The 19787-nt window shown below is 48.4% G+C and overlaps 1 protein-coding gene across 1 annotated transcript in view; it reads left to right on the forward strand.

Annotated features, from left to right (window-relative positions):
• Nucleotides 1–2635: 2635 nt before the first annotated feature.
• Ppara (peroxisome proliferator activated receptor alpha) overlaps nucleotides 2636–19787 on the forward strand; it is a 69536-nt gene continuing 52384 nt past the window's right edge. Inside the window, exons 1-2 of the mRNA XM_052160810.1 lie at nucleotides 2636–2809; nucleotides 3888–3968. The gene's annotated coding sequence lies outside the window, so the exon portion shown is untranslated. The remainder of the gene's footprint in view (nucleotides 2810–3887; nucleotides 3969–19787) is intronic.

Consider the following 19787-nt stretch of genomic DNA (forward strand, 5'->3'; position numbering starts at 1 on the left):
AAGCACTGGTGCAGGGCAGTTAGAGAGGCTCCCATGCTTCCTGCACTGGGCTCTAAGCCTCTATCTGTATGCTCACTGCGGAAGCTTCCGCAGTTACACCATTCATCAACCTCTGGCAGGTGGATGCACGCAGCAAGGGCTTTACAGACTGGTTTCTCTCATCAGCTTGCAACTGGTCAGGAAGTGTGAGTGTGGACGGGATGGGTGTGTCTAACTTGCAGCCTGTAGGCCACTTATGACCAAGGATAGACCAACACATTTGCAGGTGACATCCAGGGTGAACTAAGGCATGTGGTCCCAAAACTCTCAGTAGTTAGTAAACGTGCCTACTAAGGGACACAAGGACATTAACGGTGTCTACTCAGCCCTGCACAGAGGGTGTCTCTGTTGTGTATGTATCTATACCCCTCAACCCCCTCGGAAGCAAAGAGAAAAGATGCAGAGGTGTCCCAGAGCCAGGTGTGCTCCCTCTGAGACAGTGTCTCTCGTGGTGTTATAGGACAAGCCCTGACATCTTCTTCCTCTCAATACAATCTATCAACAAAATTCACCGTCCTCTGTAAGTGACCGATGGCCATTGAGGAATCTCTAAGGGAGTTTGGATGGAAGGAAGTTTATGTTCCAAAGTTATTCCTCTGGGCATGTAGTAAAAACATACATACATACATACATACATACATATACATACATACATACATACATACATACACACACACATACGTACATACAAATCCCATATTTTCTCATCTTGAAACCTTGGGAGCTCCAAGAATCCCAACTGTTAGTTTTCCTGTGTTCTCTGTCTTCAACAGTTACTCTTTTGGCCCCTCTCATTACGAACCAGATTATTCCAAGTGTCTCGTAGAACTGGGTTAGCAGCAGAACATCGAAAAAGGAGGCAAGACTCTGGTCTCCGGAGCTCAGGACCTACTGTACACCAGGTAATCAAGCACTCTCTTTTCAATGGCCACCCCGGGTCACCTGGTACACTAGGGAGATTGTCCTTTGGGGATGCAGCTGTTGTGAGCAGCGCCCGGATGTTGCTCACTGTTACATACAGGTCACCCAGCACAATGCTGCCTCTGGTAGGACAATGGACTAATGTTGTCTTTGAGTCTCCCCTGGGCTCTCCAGGAAATCATATAGGCGAGTCACTTTGCAAGGTCTTTAACTTTTCCATTTTTCTTTTCTTTTCATTTTTTTTCTTTTTACTGTATGTGGCTGGTGTGTATGCTTGTACCAGTGTGTGCACATTTTTGTGTGTGTGTACATGTGGAGGTCAGAGTACAACTTGCAGGAGTTGGTTCTTTCCTTCCACCGTGTGTGAGTCTCCAGCATGGAATTCAGATCATCAGTATTGGTAGCAAGCTCCTTTATCCATCCAACCATCTCCAGAGGCTCGGATTTGCAAGCTTTCAAAGCAGAAGACAAACAGTAGCTATTTCCTGGCTAGTGCGCGCAAGAAAGGGAGGGCTTGCCAGTAGGCAAGCAGGGAATGTTCTGTGGGTGTCTGGCAGGTGGGGCAAAGTCTGCCACAGGTATGAGGCTGATCAGCAAAGGTGGCTTTAAAAGCCGTTCCTGAATGCGCCTGTAGGGTGTGGTCTCCATTTCCCAGGGTAAAGAGGAGATGGACGCTGAAAGTTTCCTTTCCCTAGTAGGCTCTCCTGGGCGCTCATAGCCACAAATAGCATAGTGGCAGGCCCAGCCTGAGGACAGACAGGAGGGCTGGCATAGCACACATTTCGTTCCCAAAGGAGCAGCGTCCTGAGGCGTTGGCACCCCGGGGGCCATGTGCATTCCGTGATCGGAGATCCAGGGGCGACACAAATAAGGCGGCTGCTCCCGGTCGCAGCCTGCCCCCTGCGCTGTCAGTTGGCAGAGCCCCAGTGCCTGAGCTGGGCACAGTCAGCCTCGCAACCTCCAAAGCGTACGCAGAGGGGCCGCAGCCCGGGGCGGGGCAGAGGCGGAGGGTCGGAGCGGCCGGCGCCTCCCCGAGACCGTCCTGGGTGCCCTTCAGCCTCTGCCTTCCCCGCCCGCCACACCCACCCTGGCACCTCGGCCACCTGTTGCCGCGTGCCTCAGCTCGCTCTTCTTTTCTCCCCATTTCTCACCCTGGGGCTCTGAAGATCAGATCTCGCCTGCCCGCCCGCCTGGCACTCAGGGCACGCGCTCGGCGATCTAGACCAGCTCACCGAGGGCACCCGGCGGGAAACTCTACCCAAACCCGCAGCCTTGAACTTCAGTCTTGGCCGGTGCGCTGGGCTGGGAGCAGGAGGATGCGCGCGCCGGGGCGCCTCCTTCCCACAGGGCTGTTCTTGGCCGTCTGGTGACCTTGGACAGTCCCTTCACCTAGCCAGCCTCAGTTTACCAACAGATGCCCGGGCCCCGAGGCACTAAATGGGCATCGAGGAGAGCTGCCCCAGGCCTCTTAGGCCACGCCCTCCCCCTCAGCAGCCAATCAGACGCTGCCGTCCAGGGGGTGTGTCTCGTCCTGAGCCGCGGCCCCGGCCTAGGGGGCGGGGTTTCCGGGGCGGTCACCTCGCCGCGGGACCCTGCAGGGGACGTCCGAGGGGCGGCGCGTGTCGTGGGGGCGCGGCTGGCACGGGCGCGCGTAGGCGGTGCCGGGCCGGGGCCCCGGACGCTGCGGCCCCACGACAGGGGTGACAGGGGCGGAGGCAGCCGCTCGCGCCCCTCCTGGCGCCGCCTCCCCGGGCGTGCTTGGCCCTGCGGAGCGCAGCCTCAGGTGCCCGGGGGCTGGAGGGCACGCGCGAGGGCGGGAGCCAGGCGTCCCCTGTCCCGGGACAGTGAGGTGGGTGGACAGGGAGGGGAGGGGCTCGGTGGCGCATGCGCGTGGACCAGGGGCGCGGGTCTGGAGACCCACAGCCACTGGCGAGGGCACACGCTAGGAAGGGCACACGCGTGCGACGTTCGGGGCCCGCAGAACTGTCCGCCACTTCGAGTCCCCTCGAGCGCCGCGCGCCGGCTCCGAACATTGGTGTTCGCAGCTGTTTTGGGGGCTGGAGGGTTCGTGGAGTCCTGGAACTGGACCGGCGCTGGGTCCTCTGGTTGTCCCTTGGAGGGGAGGGCACACGGGCGGGGACATCGGGGCGCTCCCTTCCCACGGCGTGGTGCATTTGGGCGTAACTCACCGGGAGGCGTTTCCTGAGACCCTCGGGGAACTTAGGAGCGAGGTAACTCGAGGTCCCCCGACAGACTGATTCTGGGGTCACTGAGTCTAGCCACTGCTGGAGATCTGGAGAAACGCCGGTGGGTTCGAGTCACCAGCAGCAGACCCTCTTTGAACACTAGTTTCCTCATTGCTCCTGGCCGTAGTGGGGCGATGTGGCCCCAGCAGCAGGGTAGAGACGATGTCAAAGCTACCCTAAGTCTCTGCCCTCCCGAGTCCAGTGCCACAGCGGGTCCTGTGTGGGGCCAGCTCTGTGCCTGTGGCTGCGTGGCTGCGCGGCTGACCTGATATGGATAAAGGGAGCCGGGAGTGACTGTGCTGGTCGGGAGGGTGACTGCCCCAATACCCGCTCCGACTAACCTGAAATAACTGCACTTCTCCTTTTCCCAAACTTTGTGGGTTTTTTTTTTTTTAATTTAAAGGAGAGTATGTTAAGATTCTAAAGAAAATCCACAGTGGTATATAATGTCTTTGGGGGGGCACTCACCAATCCCCCCACCCCCAATCCACTCCCTTCCTCTGAGGAAACCAGAAAGGCCCCTCCTCTCCTTGGGGGAGGAGTACAGAACTTTCTTGGGCGACCCTGGGACACTGTAGTGGTTGCAGGCAACAGGGTCACAGTGACTTTCCTAAGGTGGTGGAGAGTTGGGGGGGATCCAGAGAACATATTGTAACTGGTTCCTTCTTTAACCTTCTACAGCCAAGACTGAAGTTCAAGGCCTTCCCTGTGAACTGACATTTGTGGCTGGTCAAGCTCAGGAACAAGACGTTGTCTTCACAGGTAAAGAGGATTGGCGATGGCTTCCAGACTGCAATATTGTAAACGCTGTCTTTGGTTGCACTTCAGACTAGCAAAAGGGCTTGGATAGTGGTTACTTTGTGGTGAAATACTAAATGTCTTTTTTCATGGCTTGGGGAGTCAGGTAAATGGGTGGTCCAGGTTTCAGTTCTGAAAAAGTCTATTTGTTTCCTGGGAACTGCTTTTCTTTGTGGCAGGCAGCATCGGTGTAGCTTAAGAAGAGGTGGTATTGCGTTAGAAATGGTGTAGCTTAAGAAGAGGTGGTGTTGCGTTAGAAATGGTGTTACTGACTGGCTTATAAACTGGCTCACAAGACTGTCTCTTGGCTGTCTTCATTTCAATTGAACTAAGTAGTCGGTTAGTTTCATCATTAGCCAGGGCAGGGAGGCCCCCATGAAACAGCCAGATGAACTTTACTTGATGACCATATGCAAGTCCAGAGCCATTGGGCCCTGTCGAGATGTGAACAGTAGAAAGCAAAGGGTCTCTTTTCAACTTCTTAAATGTATGGAAACACCCCAGACTTATACAGTTTGTTAGGAGGGCAGGAGCCTGCTATGTAGCCTATGCTAGTACTGAAGCAGCTCTTTTTAACTTAGCCTATAAAGAGAGTTCTAAAAAGCATGCGCGCGCGCATGTGTGTGTGTGTGTGCGAGTATGTATATATATATGTGTGTGTGTTTATATGTGTATATGTATGTATGTGTGTGTATATGTATGTATGTATGTATGTAAGTGTGTATGAGTATGAATGTGTGTATGTGTTTGTAAGTGTGTATGTGTGTGTATGTGTCTATGTGCGTATGTGTCTATGTGTCTATGTATGTGTATGTATGTCTATGTGTGTATGTATGTCTATGTGTGTATGTTAGTGTGTATGAGTGTTTATGTGATTATGTGTATGTGTGTTTGTATGTGTGTGTCTGTATGTGTATGTGTCTGTGTGTATGTATGTATGTATGTGTATGTGTATATGTGTATATGTGTGTTTGTATGTGTGTATGTATCTATATGTGTGTATGTAAGGGGTGGGAAGTGAATGAGAGAAGAGAAAGCATGTTTGTAATTTGTTTTATTAGCTATTAAGCTGAGGAAAATATTTCATGTGAATGTGAAAAACAATGTATTTTTGCTTCAATTGCCTGTCTAATAACTCACTAGGTTTAGATCCAGTATTTAGCCAATGCATAGGCATGTGTTAGTATATAATTCATTCATTTGATTCATACTTATTATGTAGCTTCCTGGGGCGTGGGATACTGTGCCATCCATAAACAAGACAACTATGGGTTTGTTCATGAGACTGATTTCAATGCTAGAATTATAAGAAACTTGAAACCAGGTGCATGCCTTTAATCCCAGCACTCTGGAGGAAGAGTGAGTTAGTTCCACTTGAAGGCTAGGGCTGTAGCTCAGTTGATAGAGGGCTTGCCTGGCATGCACAAGGCCATTGGTTTGATCCTCAGCCCCTCATAAACCATGTGGGCTGTGGTCCATGCTTCTAATCGCAGCACTGGGGGGACAGAGGCAGGAGAGGCAAAGGCGTCTGATAAGTTTGAGGCTATGCCAGGCTACATGGAACCTTATATTAAAAACAAATCAATAGCCAGGTACAGCAACACATTCTTTTAATCCTTTTACTCCGGAGGCAGAGGCAGGAGGTTCTCTGTGAGTTCAAGGCCAGTCTGGTCTACACACAGAGTTTTGGGCTGGCCAGTGTTACACAATGAGACCCTCTCTTTAAAAAAAAAATAAAGCAAACAAGCAAACAAAAAAAAGAGAAATTTATAATTATCCTCAGGATGGTTAAAAGATGAAGAAATAGAGTGTAAGAATGGTTGTCTTATCCTTTTGTGACTAAAGACCCCTGCCCCCTTCTAATGGTATGATTATTTGTGTTTTTATAATATTGTTGGAGAAGACTTCACTAAAAAATGGGTTGAAATGTGTCTTTGCTTGTTGTCAATAAAGTGAAACTAAAACGAATCTTCCCCTGTTTGCTCGCACAGCCTGTGTGTGGGACAATGGTGCTTCTTGGTGGCAGATGCTTGCTGTAACTTTGTGGCATCACAACTAAGGTTGTGGCCTGTTGAGTGTCTGCTTTGGGTGGTGGAAGGGAGAGGCTCTCTGTTTTTATTTCTGATTTTAGCAGCTTGATAGGCATTGTTTTATAAGATACAGGTTCACTGACATGGTGTGGCATGCCTTTAATCCCAGCACACTGGAGGCATTGGCATGTGGATCTCTGTGAGTTCAAGGCCAGCCTGGTCTACATAGTAAGTTCCAGGCCAACCAGGGCTCCATAGAGAGACTCTGTCTCATAAATAAATTAACTAACGAATTAATAAATTAATTAATGAGCTATAGTTCCTGTGAATGGGACAAACATTTGCCGTGTCTGTGGCTTTAGCCTTTTTAATTCAATGAACACACTATCGTGTCTAGGGCCATGTACTTAGAGAATTTAAGCTCAGAGTTGAAATCCACAACTTGGTGATCAGAGGGGTTTCGTGAGGTTTCTGTTGTGGTTGGGTTGTTGAACACCAAGCCTGAGACAGCAAGTTCACAGCATGGGCTGGGCTGAGGTATGGCCCCAGCTGCAGATGGGTTTTCAGTAGGAGCTTCCCGAGAGAAGTTCTAGGCTCGCAGAGCTTGCCACTCCCTTGAGAACATTTCTGTTCCCTATGTGCCCTGGGCTATCCACACTCTTGTATGGATGTATTACTCATTCTTCAAAGGTGTGTGTGTGTGTGTGTGTGTGTGTGTGTGTGTGTGGCTGAGCATCAAGAGGTGGTGATTGTGGTGCCCAGCAAGAGTGTGAGCGCCTCACCGGTGAAGCCCTTGCTCCTGTGCAGTCTTCCTAGTTGAGCTGAGTTGGTTTGGGATCTGTGTAGGGTGAAGGTGTCGCTGGGAAGTTTACCTTGGAGAAGCACCTGGATACAGCTGTGGTGCCATCTGTTATGACATTTGGGTCCACCGCCTCTCAGCTGCCACCTGCTAGGCCACTGACTTCTGTCCAACTCCCCAAACTGCAGCTTCTCAACAGAAAGTGCACTTCTTCTCCAGATCACTTTTGAGGGGGCGTGGAGCTGAAAGGCAGTGGCTGAGAACACTGAACCAATCCAGGAGTTGTCTGAGGCCTGGGTTCCAGGCTGCCTGTGTGCCACACCTACCCCAAGCCAATGCATTGCTGTCAAGGCTTTTTGAACTCTCAGAGAGTTTGAGAAAGAGGCTCCCTCAATACCTCCCACAATCTCCCATGAGATTTAAAACACAGGTAAAGGAGAAGGCTTTATCAGTAAGATCATCACAATTATCACAAGTAATCCCTGTTAGCTTAGAATGTGAATGTGACGCCAGGACTTGGTGGTGACAGATAAGTCTTGCCATGTGTTCTCACTCCAATGCACCTCCAGGGTGTCCAATGTATGGCCAGTAGGCCATGTGTTTACCAGGATAGGTATGCGTGTGACCCAGTGCATATGGAGATGATATAACCAGGCAGTGTCAATCAAAAAGGTCAGATATCCATTAGACCACACTATACCGGGGAAGCTTATGTACTGGCTGGTTTTGTGTGTCAACTCGACACAAGCTAGAGTCATCAGAGAGAAAGGGGCCTTAGTTGAGGAAATGCTTCCATGAGATCTATCTGTAAGACATTTTCTCAATTAGTGTTTAATGGGGGAGGGCCCAGTCCATTGTGGGTGGCGCCATCCCTGGGCTAGTGGTCCCGGGTTCTATAAGAAAGCAGGCTGAGCAAACTCCTTAAAGCAAGCCAGTAAGCAGTACCCCTCCATGGCCAAATAAAACCTTTCCTCTCCAACTTGCTTTTTGGTCATGGTGTTTCATGGCAGCAATAGAAACCTACTAAGAAACCCACTGAAAGGCAGCCTCCTGCAGCTTACTGGAGCTCATATCTAGGTACTGACTGTCACTATGAGTCCTGGAGAGTCTGCCTCTCTCACTGAGTCTGGATTACTGAGAGCCAGTGTAGGGATGTGGGGGATTGCGGTGGCGGCTTTGGATCTGTTCACGGTTGAGCTGCTAGCACCGTAGGATTTCGTAGGAACTTGTAGAATCTCATTGATTATGTAAAAGGTTGGCAGAATTGAGATCATCAAGAACTCGCTGCCATGCACCCTTGTGAGAGGGAGCATTTATTTGGAAGGGCAGGCATCTCGGAGCCAGCAAATGCTGCACCCTCATTTCCACTGTGGGGCGCATCTTTGCAGTTGGCAACTCCCTCATGCCCAGGATGTAGTTCCCATGGCATCCAGGTTAAGGTGTGATGGTTGCAATCAAAAGAGTGTGTTTGTAATTATCACTAGATTTGGGAGCTACTGTGTATCAAATAGACTTTTTTTTGAAACCAGAAAACCTGAGGATCTATTTAAACAAAATGCTTTTTTTTTTTTTAATTTCAAAACTATGGAGTCAAATGCCAAACATGTGCCTGAAAAAGAAATGTGGGTAAAGTTTTGTGAGTTGGGACATTTATTATTATTATTATTATTATTTTAATGTATGAGTGCTTCGCCTACATGTATGTTTGTGCATCACATGGGCACATGCCTAGTGCCCATGGAGGCCAGAAGAGGGCATTGGATCTTCTGGAACTAGAGTTATAGATGGTTGTACATTGCCATGTGGATGCTAGGATTCGAACCCAGGGCTTCTGGAAGAGCAGCCAGTGTTTTAACTTCCAAGCCATCTCCTAAATCCTGAAGTATTTGCTTTTAATGGGCTAAGGGTCTCACATGGGATGTATATTCTCCGGAGAAAGTGGAGAAATTAAGTTAGCACCCATCAGACTGCTTTTATTTTGCTGGATGTTAAGAGATTTGGAAATAAGAGGGGAGCAAGCATTTCTAAATGGGTGCCCTTACTTCACTCTTCCTGCTTGGGGAACACAAGAAAGCCTTTGAAAAAGCATCCTTCTGGATCCTGAGAGCCAGGGGTAGAGCACAGAATGGTTAATTGTCCCAAAGGTCATTGAAACTTGTGAACAACTCAAGATTAATGTAAGGTCGGAGTGAGGGGCCCTCTGGCTTTTGACAGCCATCTGTAACTGAACAAGTCTGTGGTTATATGATAACTACGCTGAGGTGACAAGCAACCAGTAACAAGGGAGAGACCTAGTAATTAGAGGTGGAGGGGGAACGTGCCCAATTCTGAAACACACCAAGATGACAGCAGCCAGTTTTATGTGAACATTCACGGTGAAACAAGATGCCTTGTACAAACCTAAGATACAATCGTGCAACAGCAAACAAATCTCAGTGTCCTGGACGCAGGCATTTCCCTGTCCCAGCCATGCTAAATGCAGATGTTTTATTGCTTTATAAAATGTTCCAGCCATGCTAAATGCAGGGTTTTATTGGAAGAGCTTTAAGCTGTTTCTTCTAGGTGGCTTTTCTGGATGGTTATCTAATAATTGGCCAACACAAGAGCCCTGCTTTCCGATGTCTAGAATCACGAGCTGCCCTTAGACAGTCCAGGCTCCATGGCATAGTTTGATAACCAAGGCAGAGTCTTACTCTTCACCCCCTCACTTCCTATATATATAAAGAGTGATGCTTTAGAGGGTACTCTGTCCTGAGAACTTTGAACTCTGCCTGCAACGGGGTCACGTCTGAGTAGGTGAAAGTTATTGACCGTGGGACTTACTCTGGCAGTGTGTGGCTGCAGTGCCCTTGGACTTCACAGTTTAGGGAAGCATTTTGCTCAAGTATTATCATCAACTCCCCCTCCCAAAGCTCTCCCCCACATACACATACTTTGAAAAATACTGCAGATGTTGCCAGATGCAGGCAGGGGAAGCTTGGCTCACTTCCCCTGCCTGCTGCTTCCCGAGCAGGAGCCTGAAGTCCTTGAGATTTCAGATCGTGACTTCTATTATCTCTCTTCCAAAAATTCTGCTTTGTCCAGCGTGTTTTCCATTAGGAAAGACATTCTATTGCTGTTGTTTTGAAGTCATTAAAAAACAAGCCTGGCCTGCTATATTCAGTGTGGAGTGTTAATGGAGGAATGTCACCTTTAAAAGGGTTCAAGTGTGAAAAGATGTGCAGGTGCACGTACCCCAGGGAAAAAAGAGGCGCGAGAGGGAATCGTGAAGCAAAGAAAGGGATCTGAGCTGAGCCAATGCTCTTCGAACGACAGAGTTGGGAGGGCTCATGTGTGGGTGGTCATCATGGGATAAAGCCATGTCTGGTGGTACACGCCTATAATCTGCACTTGGGAATCTAAGGCAGGAGGGTTGCAGTGAGTTCTCCAACAGCTTGGGGTAAACAACAACGACAAAGGGGAAGTGGGGTGGGAAGGTTGGCAGTGTCTGGGGGCATTTAGCTGAAGCAGAGGGGATTTTAGATGCATGAGGGGGTTATGTCAAAAGTGGGAACGCTCAGAAGCAGGATGGGGTGAACAATGAGAAGGTGAACCAAAGATGGTGGACGAAAGGCATCCACCCTTGCCACCAGACCTGGAACCCAGATGGGACCGGAAAGAGGAGTCAGGGGTGTATAGCAGGTAAGTAGAGGCCACCAGGAAGGCTGCAGTTCTTAGCCATGAGGATGGCAGAGGTGGCAGAGGAAGCCTCAGGTGGATGGCTTCCTGCTAGGAGCAGTAAGGCTCCTTGCAGGGTCCCAGGCTTGTATGTAGACAGCAGGCAGGGAACTTAGCAGGATTCAGAAGGAAAAGTGATACATGGGCGGCTTTCTTTTTACTCTACAGACCAAACATTATCAGCTTTTCCCCTGCCCTATTCTCTACTTGGATGAATCTAATAAAGGTAGCTTTTAGTGTCTAGGGCAGAAGTCTAATGGAGGTGAATGTTTAACCACACTCAAGGGCAGTTGATAATCTCAAAAGCAATAGAGGCAGAGACTGGGAGAAACGGGAGCCAGAAGGAAGACTCCAGGCAGGACTTCCTTGAAGTACAATCCTACAATGAATTGTGACCTTTGGAGAAATGAATGAACGTAGAGGGGGCTTTCCTGGTGGGAGAAAGCACCCTCTGGTGGGTATTTTAAAATGCTACCTGCCCACATGCGAAAGGTGGTTTGGTAGAGACTCTCCAAGAATGAAGCCACAGAGAGATAAGGGGCAGGGGGGGGGGTGTCATTGAGAACCAGACCTGGAGAGATGGTAATGTGTTTTGTGGCATAAGATGAGCATTTCCACACACCAGTTTTTCCAAAAGCATCTTACGTAGACATATGAAGGTAAGTTACTGAAAGGCTCGATACCATGGACTTTGTGATTCTCGGAATTCTCAGGGCTAGTCTCCTGGACCCAGCCAATTCCTCCACCTCTTGCCCAGCCCCTGCACGTTGCCACCCATCTCAGAACTCCAGATCCAAACCTCCCCTGTGGCCTTGCCATGACTCTCAAGCTCTGTGCGTCTTATCCTGAGCCACCCTGCACTCCCCTCTCCTTGACACCCCCTGCCCCATCTCCTTGCCCCCACTCGGCTGGACTGGGGGAACCAGGCCAGGGCAGGCTTCAGGATCCTCCCCCATCATTTAGGAGCTTTCACCTGGCCTGTGCCTCAGTTTCCTTGTCCATCAGTGGGATGAATACCTGGCAGGCTGTAGAAGCTCTATTCATGCTGGCTTGCCTTAATGCTTGGTAGCAACTGGCGCACTCTGTCTGAGATTCTGCCAAGGCTGCATCCAATACTGCTTCCTTCCTAAAGTCTTCATGATTCTCCTTGAAATTGGTTGCAAGTGTGTGTGTGTGTGTGTGTGTGTGTGCATGCGAATGTGGAAGCCAGAAGTCAACACTTAGTATCTTCCACAATTGCTTGCCACCTTACCTCTTTTCATAAAAAAGATTAATTGTGTTTTAAATCTGTGTGTGCATGTGTGTATGCTTGTATGTATGCATGTGTGTGTACATGAGTGTGCATGCATGAATGTATGTACGCTTGTGTGTGCCTGCATATGGTGTGTGTGCATGCATGTATGTGCATGTATGTGTGTTCATGTGTGCATGCTTGTGTGTATGTGTGTGTGTGCATTTGTGTGCACACATGTGTGTGTGCTCCATATGTAGGAGCACCTAGAGGCCAGAGGCACAGGATTCCCTGGAGCTGGAGTTTGGGGAGTTGCAAGCTGCCTGGTGTGGGTCCTGGGAAACCACCAAGCCACCTCTCTAGCCCTCCCCACTGTACTATTTGAGACAGGATCTCTCTCGGAATCTAGAGCATATTGATTTGGTGAGGCTGACTTACCAAGGAGCTTCAGGAGTCCAGCTATCTCTGCCCCTTCTGGGGGTGCAGACTCATGCCTCTGTGCTTAGAGTTTCTGTGTGTCCAGAGCTAGAAACCCTTGCTCTGGTTCAGTCCTTGTGCTTGTGTGGCAGGCACATTACTACCAAGCCTTCTCTCCAACCCTGGATGCAGGATTCTTGCCCATCACATACTCAGAGACTATTTGAATCTCTACTTCTACTCCTTCTCCCTCCCTTGGAGTCTATCAGCCGCTGGTTCCTAGGCTCATTTATTTATTCAACAGATATTTATTGCATCCAGTGGGTGCCAGACTCTGCCCTGAGCATGGAGCAAGCAGTGAGGAACCCCAGGGCTCACACTTCCCTTCCACAGCTTCGCTTTGGCAGTCCGTCTTCTGGGCTACAGGGAGGGGCAGGTGGGTAACAGAGCCTGACCTGTGGTGTGGAAGGACCCTGTATGGAGGGTCCAACGGACCTCCAGGGATGCTTGCACAGATCTTAACAGTAACTCCAATCTGCAGCCCAGAGCCCGTTTGTCCTAGAATCTGGAATTTCCCTTAGCTAGAAGAAGTTGAAGAAAAAGTACACTCACTAAAAATTCACGAATCCACAGAACCCACTTTCATGTCTTTCATCGTGATCTCAAAGTATTATGGGCTGAGCTAAACTCCTCTTGACCCACATCGGACGGCGGGATCTAATCTTAGGTGATTATTAACTCTAATCAGGAATCTAATGACCGATATTCAGGAAGTGTTGGCCATTTAATCACCACGCCTGCCTATCCCCTTCCTGCGTCGGATGGGTCCAGCAGCCTCAGAGCAGTGACCGTCTTCCTCTGGCCAGCAGGTCAGTGGCTTCCTGAGATGGAGCCTGAGAGGGTAAGAGCCGGCTTTGGAGTTCAGCAGGCTCCACACCATTCAGCTTGATTGGCCTGCATGAGGTAAATTGTTCTTAGACAAATGTAAGCCTCTCATCTATGCCTGTTTGCTAGAAGAATCTAAAACGGGCGTGAGCCAAGGCCACTCCTTGATTGGCTTGGTGGGCTTGGGATATGGAGAAGAGATCTATATTGTACCTGGGGGGTGGGTCTCGAGCTCATTAGATCAGACAGAAGCTGAGATGGTCACTGATGTTTCTAGACAGGGCATCCTGGTTGCCCATCCTTGTGCATGGGAACCCAAGCAGTGAGGTGGATCTCAGGGGTTTACTTTTTCTTTTAAAATCAGGCTGTTAAGATGACTGTATGTCATTTACTTAGGGTGAAATCTATCTGTCCTGAGTCTGAGGTTCTTGGAGGTTTCCCTTTCTTCTTGCTAGATGTCAGCTAAGGTTTGATCCTGTGGTAGCGGCCCCTCTGCTGTTGATCCCAACTTCTCCACTTCTCTCTCCCACACTGCCTGTCCCTGGCAATCCTCTGCCTTCACCTCAGCCATATCTTCTGCAGCATCTCAGATTCCAGCTGGCAGGAGTTAGAGTTCTCCCATGGGGACCCACCCTCCGTCTCAGGATGGCCGCCATCTTAGTCTTTGTAGTACTACTATTCTTCTGAGGTACCAGAAAAGGGCCACATGCTGTGGGCTCCAAGGATAGGGGTTTCTTCTGATTCAGGAGGTAGACATCTGACTCAGCCGGCAGAGCTGCATGCCTATGCAGGTCCTTGTTTCTCTAGCGTCCACGATGACCGCAGTCCTTCTGCTCCATAGCCCGCCACGGCCACCCTGCTGAGTCTTCCTTTCACTTCAGAAAGCATCCGTCCTCAGTCTGTGGCCACACTCCTGCTTTAATGTTATTTAGTGCGTATGCGTGTATACGTGTATGTCTGTGCACACTCGTGTGTGAGGGTGCTCATGTTGGAGGTCAGAGGACAACTTTGGGGGAGTCTGTTCTGGCCTTCCACTTTGTGGAGATAGGGTCTCCTTTATTAGTGCCTGTAAAGCGTATACTCCATGCTAGCTGGCCTGAAAGCTATCCAGGCTTCTCTCGTCTCTACCTGCTTCACCAGAGGAGTGCTGGCATTAGCAGGCTTCACTGAATCCTGCTTTTTATGTGGTTCTGAGGATAGCACTTGGGTTGTCAGGCTTGCACAACTAGCCTGCCTACTGCTGAGCCATCTCCCCGGACCCGTGTTTCCCCTCTTTGATGAAGATGTCGGTCATGTTGCCTTAGGCCTAACCTCCATCACTACAAACATACTTTAACCTTATTATTGGAGACTCATTTGCAAATAACATCCATCTCTAACATATAGTGAGTTGATATTGAAAACCTCTGTGAGGAACACAGACCAACTGATCACAAGACCCCCTCCCAATTCCCCTACCCCCAAGCTCACTGCAGAACCCTCTGCCACAGGAGAGAACTGAAGAGGTCTGGGCTCAGGATGGGGCCCACATTCCATGGCCTCTCATGGCTTCTGTCTCCAAGCCCACAGTGTGCAGGTAGCTGACTCTCCGTCGGGGAGGAGTGAAAATTTGCAGTCACTGGTCATCCTTACACGTGGACCTGGCAGGGGGAGCTAGTGATAGCCAAGGGGAGAGGCTGGGACTGGTCATGCTGAGGGTCAGAAGCAGATATGGTTGCAGGTCACGATGGCCGTGCACGGGACTGGGGTGAGATGTTCAGGACTGCGATTATGGCTTAGTATGGCAGCTGCCCCTTCCCTGCATGGGGCTGGTGTAAGGGGGCGGAGCTAGCATGCTGTCTTCTTAGGGTGTGAACAAATGGGGAAGGCAAGAGTGAAGAAAAGAAGGAGAGGGGAAGGGGAAGGTGGAGAATTGTCATAGCGTCCGGCTCCTAAAGAAAGAAGGAGAGAATTTGCTGGTATTCAAGATTCCTGGCCAGTTTCAAAGTTAACTCTGTGACTGGATCTGAGCCCCTCCCCTTGAGATCACGCACCGACAGCAAACACGTAGCCTCACGTCTCCTCGCGACCCACTGACAAATGCACATGATGTGCGTCACAAAACTGGAAAAGCAAAAGAGGAACTAGCCATAAATATGCAAAACCTGTCCACCATCCTTAGCCATCAGGGAAATGTTAATCAGAACTGCACCGAGTTTCTGTCTCACCCAGGTCAGTCAGGATGGCTTCAGGAAGAAAATGAACAACATTAAGTACTGGCGAGGTTGCGAGGCAAGAGCGAGTCACACCCTCTCAGTGGAAGTGTAGACTGGGGCAGCCATCGAGGGAACCAGTGGGGAGATATCTCCAAAGCTAAAAATAGAACTGCTACGTGCGTGGTCCAGCTAAACACCCGAAGGACTCTCAGAGACACTTGGACAGCCCCTTTTATTTTGACACTATTTACAGCAGCCAAGATAAGGAATCAGCTTTGCTCTAGAGGCCCATCGGTGGATGAACGGATAAAGAAATAGGATGCATACAGGCAAAGGGAGTTTCATTTAGTCACTAAGAAGAGTGGAATCTTGCCATTTGTCAGAAAATATATGGAGTTAAAAAAAAATCATTGTGTAATCCTAGTGGTGGTGGTGGTGGCAGCAGTGCATACCTTTAATCCCAGCATTCAGGAGGTAGAGGCAGGTGGATCTCTATGAGCTTAAGGCCAGCCCAGTTTGCATAGTGAGTTCCAGGACAGCCAGGACCACAAAGGGAAATCCTGTCTCAAAAAGCAAAACAAAACAAACCAACAACAACAAATGATTATGTAAGTGAAATGAGACCCAGGAAGGCAGGTGATGTATGCTTTCTCTTATGAGTGGTCTATATTTAAAAACATATATGATATGGAAATATACATGATATGGAAGCTGGGAGGGGCTCCACGGGAAAGGATGGGGCTGAGAGTGGAGAGGGGTAAGAGAAATTAATGGGAGGGCTAGAAAGGCCCAAAAATAGCCCATATTTCCCCCCACAAGAGGAGTCAGGATCTAAGCACACTCCTGACGTGCCAGGAGGAAGGAGCATTTAGGGTAGGAGGCAAGTGTGTGGGGTGGTGGGGAGTGCGGTGAGGAAACGAGCGAAGAATGATTAGATATGGGAGAAATGTGGCATGAAGTCCAGTAGTCTCTACACCAACTAAAATATAATAATAAACAGTAGAGGAGCATGTGTCATAGTAAATGAGAAAGAGGAAGCCAGTGGTGATGTCCGTGGGGACCGTGGAAGGAACTGTGGGAGAGCAGCCAGCCACGCTGGAGATGTGCTGAGGTCCTTTTCTCGCATACACTGGGGATGTGACTGTCGTGTGAGGCCAGAGGAAGCAGCTTCCACACATTAAAGAGATTCACAATGCTATTCATCACCTCAGAAGAGCAATATGCCCAGTGGTTAAAGTACTTGACCTGTAGGACTGGAGCACTGGCCCCTGAGCCCGCATAAATGCCTGGTGTGAGAGGCAGCTCAGCCACCATGCTAGCCTCCTCAGAAAGTGTAGAGCAAGCTAGCTAGTGAGACTAGCCGTATCAGTGAGCTCTGGGTTCGATTGAGAGACCCTGCCTCAGTGAAAAGGCAGAGAAGCAATTGAAGATGATTACCAATGACATTACCACAAGGTCAGGCTTCCACATACATGCATACATATGGACCCACACACATGCAAAAACATACATACATACACATGTATGCGTGTACACTCATGGACCCACACACATATACAAAAGCATACATGCACACCACATACACATGAAATTGGGAAAGGGGTGGAGAGGGGATACAAAGGATAATATATGGATGGCAAGTTCAAACTTCAAAAGGAGTCTAGACTGATGGCTTGTGTGATACAGAAAAAGATGCTCAATCAGTGAGGGAAGACGCTCACTTCACACCTCCAGTGACCAGATCACTGCACACCTCCAGTGACCAGGTCACTGCACACCTCCAGTGACCAGGTCACTGCACACCTCCAGTGACCAGGTGCTTAACGAAAGAAGAGTGGGGCTGGAGAGGTGGTCACAGACACTGGCTGTTCTTCCAAAGACCCAGGTTCTTTTCTAAACATCCACATGGTGGCTCACAACTGTCTTTAACTCCACTTCTCAATGACCTGATGTCCTCTTCTGCACTGGGCACACGGTGCTTGTATGGTGGTATAACGCAGGAATACACATGAACATAAATTTAAAAAAAATATTTTTTAAAAATCTGAGTGGTGTAGTAGCACGTACCTTTAATCCCAGCACTCAGAGAACCATACAGTTCTTTAGGTTCAAGGCTAGACTGGTCTACAGAGTAAGTCTAGGATAGCCAGAGTTACATAGAGAAATACTGTCTTGGAAAAAAAACAAACAAATAAACAAACAAAAAAGATTAAAGAGGTAAAAAATTATATATTCAAATATTAGCAAATTAAATGTACTAGTATGCAGAAGTACACCATGTTTTAGCCACATGGTCAGGGAGCTGGTAAGGATACAAGTTGACTGATTAACTATTTGGAAAATATTTGAAAAGAAAATCAAGTAAAATTTTCCATTTATGAATTTCATAGAACTGAGGGAATGAAAGAGAAAGATCAGTGTAATTCAAAATATTAGTTGGATAAAGACAAAACCTGTAGTGCAGATAAAGCACTAGACAAAATTCCAAAGAGAAAAATGCAAATAGACTCTTCAATCTGAGAAAGGATCTGGGAGATACCTCCCACCTAACAGCAGAGGCTCAAAAGCTCTTTAAAATTAGCCACAAGTTTATTATGTAGTTGTCTTGAGCATTGTGATGTAAACATTAGACAATGCAATAAGGCAAGAAAAATAAAACTCATACATCCTGGGAAGATGCTGGCGACTCTTGCTTATCAAAAGACACTGGGGCTGGAGAGATAGCTCAGTAGTTAAGAGCACTGACCACTCTTCCAGAGGCCCTGAGTTCAATTCCCAGCAACCACATGGTGGCTCACAACCATCTGTAATGGGATTGGATGTGGATGCCTTCTTCTGGTGTGTCTGAAGACAGCTACAGCATCCTCATATAAATAAGAATGAATAAAAATATTTAAAATAAAAAGACACTTAGAAGTGAAAAGTAAAACCACAGACTTGGTGTTAAAAAAAAATTATAAAGTATGTATGAGAAAAACGCTAGCCCTGAAAGATACAAAGAACTCTTATAGCCCAGCTTAAACTTGGGAGAGGACTGGAGATGAGCAGTGTCTCACAGCCTTAGCCCGTGGGGAAAAGCCAGGGACCCCTTCACCAAGTAGAGAGGGTCCCCAACTCTCCCACTGGATCAGGAGGCACCAAGCAGACTGACCATTCATATACTGCGGGTATCAGGGAAGGAGGACGGTCCCTTCACACAGTACAGTAGCCAGGAGCTTCCATTAGGCTACAACCACACATGTAGCCCTGAAATGGTGGTGTGCTGAATGATTATGACTTTGGGATGTAAAGGAAAGGTCAAGAGTATGGAGGCAGTAAAACCAGTGGTGGCCTGGAGAAGGAGGAAGTGCATTGGTGAGCGCACGTGAGATACTTTTAGGACAGTGAGCCGACTCTGTGTTATACCGTAATGTGGATGCCATGTTCACATGGCTGTCAAAAGCCGCAAAATGTGTTCAGCTCTACAAAGAGTGATCTCCAGTGGTAACTAGAGACTTCAGCTCCTAATATGCCAATACTGGTTCATCAATAAGGTAATAGATTTGTCTCCTCAGTACAACACCTTAGTAATAGGGGAACTGGTCAGAACTGAAGTGGTGTGTGGAAACCTTGTGTTGCTCAACTTCCTACAAACCTTGAAATGTATCATAATAATGGATTAAAAACTAAATGCGTGTTATCATATACCTAGGATTAAATTTGAGAAAGACATGCAAGGCGCCTACTAAGAAACCCAATGATATTGTTGGAAGAAATTGAATATAGTTCGTCCTGGGAAGTTTTTACTGTCAACTCGACACAACCCAAAGTCACTTGGGAAGAGGGAAACTTAATTGAACAATTACCTTGATCAAGTTGAACTGTGGGAATGCCTGAGAAGTTGTCTTGGTTAATAATGGATGTGGGAGGGTCCAGCCTACTATGGGTGGTACTATCCCTGGGGGTGGGGGGCTAGAAGATATAAGAAAGCCAGCTGAATAAGCCAGAGAGTGAGCCAGCAAGCAGCCTTCCTCTGTAGTTTCTGCTTTAGTTCCTGCCCTGACTTCTCTCATGACGGACCGTGTGACTTGGAAGTGGCGAAGTAAACCCTTTTCTTTCCCGGAGTGCTTTTGGCCCTAATGTTTATCACAGTAACAGAAAAGCAAGCCATATCAAAAGGTAAATAGACAGGCATACCATGTTCATGGAAGGGATAGCTCAGTAATGGAAAGACCTCAAGTCCCTTAAGAAAAGCTCTCTGTGATATACTGAGATACTGATGTATAACATCATCCATATACACGTTTAGTTGTGTGGATACTACACAACTGGTTGTTGATTATTTCAATGTCTGGGGGCATCCTAAGCATACCCCTTCCCAGGAGGTTCCAGGATGCCTGTGATAGCTATTCTTGGTTGTTAATTGACCATCTCTGGAATCAATTAAAAACCAAGCATCTGAGCACACCAGATGTGAGGTATTATTTGTTGGATTATTTGAAGCAGGAAGACGCACCGTACATCCGGTCC

Source organism: Apodemus sylvaticus, chromosome 17, assembly GCF_947179515.1.
Source record: "Apodemus sylvaticus chromosome 17, mApoSyl1.1, whole genome shotgun sequence".
Lineage (NCBI taxonomy): Eukaryota > Metazoa > Chordata > Mammalia > Rodentia > Muridae > Apodemus > Apodemus sylvaticus.